This window comes from Macaca fascicularis, chromosome 6, assembly GCF_037993035.2.
Source record: "Macaca fascicularis isolate 582-1 chromosome 6, T2T-MFA8v1.1".
NCBI classification, from domain to species: Eukaryota; Metazoa; Chordata; class Mammalia; order Primates; family Cercopithecidae; genus Macaca; species Macaca fascicularis.
Genome location: NC_088380.1, coordinates 33581614 through 33583707, shown reverse-complemented (window position 1 = coordinate 33583707; position 2094 = coordinate 33581614). Strand labels below are relative to the sequence as shown.

Sequence of the window (2094 nt, the reverse complement as noted above, 5' to 3'; positions counted from 1 at the left end):
AGGCATTGAATCATGGGGTGGATTCCTCATGAATGACTTAGTGCCATTGCCTCAGTGATGAGTGAGAAAAGTGTTTCTCACTCAGTTAGTTCATGTGAGATCTGGTTGTTTAAAAGAGTCTGGGACCTCCTCCCTCTTTCTCTTTCTCCTACTCGCTCCATGTACATGCCAGCTCCCCCTTCAACTTTCATGTGACTGGAAGCTTCCTGAGGCACTTACCAGAGGCAGATGCTGGCACCATGCTTCCCATACAGCTTGCAGAATCTTGAGCCAAAATAAACCTCTTTTCTCTATAAATTGTTCAGTCTCAGGTGTTCCTTCATAGCAATGCAAATAGACTAAGACAGTTCCTTAAGTGATAGTGAACACACTAGAAAATAAAGTTCCAAAGATATTTATACTCCTGTGACCATCAAACACGAAGACCAGAGATTAAATTAAATTAAATTAAATAATTATTAACTATGGGCTAACTTATCTTATTCCCTAATTCTATCACTATTTAAGTCACATATGTAAATGATATGAATTCATTTGCTAGATAGAAAGCATTGAGGCCCTTTTTTTGCTTCATACAAGTTTGTTTGAGAAAAATAAATTATAATTCTAAGAGATTCAATTTTAAGTGAATTTTCTATTGGAGTAGAACGCATAGAAAGTTTTCCAAATTATGCGTCTGTCATGAGGTGACTCTTCACAAATTGAGTATATTCCAGATCAAGAAACAGAATACTATCAGTGCCCTAGGAACTCTCCTTGTCCCCCTCCAGCAACTGCCCCCATGAAGGGAGCCACCATCCTTTCAACAATTTATGTTCATTTTTTTCTCTTTTGAACTTCATATAAAGTGTACATTATACAGCCATTTAGTTCTTGCTTTTTTTTTTTTTTTTTCCAGGCTTAATTCACTTTATTTTTCTTGTATAAAAACCCTATGTTGTAGCCACAGCTGGAGCCTGGGTCCGCGGCACGGAGACTCTGGTGCGGGTCTTGACAAGGTGGTCAGTGAATTCCTGATAGGGAGACTTGGTAAATACAGTCTCCTTCCAGAGGTCAGGGGTCAGGTAGCTGTAGGTCTTACAGATGGCATCAAAGGTGGCCTTGGCGAAGTTGCCCAGGGTGGCAGTGCAGCCCCGGGCTGAGGTGTAGCAGTCATGGATACCAGCCATCATGAACAGCTTCTTGGCCACAGGCGCTGAGACGAAGCCAGTGCCCCTGGATGCACGGATGAGGCGCACCAGCACAGAGCCGCAGCGGCCTGTCACCTTGCAAGGGACGGTGTGGAGCTTGACAGTCTTGTTCCCCCAGTAGCCTCTGCGCACGGGGACAATGGAAAGTTTGGCCAGGATGATGGCCCCACGGACGGCGATGGCCACCTCCTTGGAGCACTTAACACCCAGGCCAACATGGCCATTGTAGTCCCTATAGCAACAAAGGCCTTGAACCTGGTGCGCTGGCCAGCATGGGTCTGCTTCTGCACGGGCATAATTTTCAAAACCTCGTCTTTGAGAGAGGCCCCCAAGAGAAAGTCAATGATCTCAGATTCCTTAATGGGCAGGGAGAAGAGGTAGATCTCCTCCAGGGACTTGATCTTCATGTCCTTGACCAAGCGGCGCAGCTTGGTGACGGGCATGCACTCCTTATCCTCGGCCTTGCCTCCCTGAGCTCCGCCCCTCGGCCTCGGCCTCGGCCCCACCCTGTCCACGGCCGTGACCCAGGCCCCAAATGCCACTGCCTAAACTCCGCGGAAGCCACCGCGGTTCCCCATCCCAGGACCATCAGGGCCTCTGGGCCCCCCCCCCCCCCCCCCCCCGCTGCACCGGCGTCATCCGCCATTTGGTGTTTTCTCGGAGAAGAAGAGTTAGTTCTTACTTTTTATGCTTCACACTATATTTGTGAGATTCACCCATGTTGTTGTATATATTTGTGGCTCATTTATTCTTATTTCTGTAAAGTATCCAGTTGCATTATATTAATTAAAAACAAATCAAACTTAGATAAGGAGAGACTTTATTCAAAAAGACTATTGCAACAGGAAGAACGTGCCAACCTCAGATATTTGCAAGTGTCTCAAAATCAAACAGAAAGAAGATT

General features: G+C 46.2%; 1 pseudogene; it reads right to left on the bottom strand.

Moving 5' to 3' along the window:
* Positions 1-909: 909 nt before the first annotated feature.
* LOC102122167 (small ribosomal subunit protein uS5 pseudogene) lies at positions 910-1836 on the bottom strand (annotated as a pseudogene).
* Positions 1837-2094: the final 258 nt, after the last annotated feature.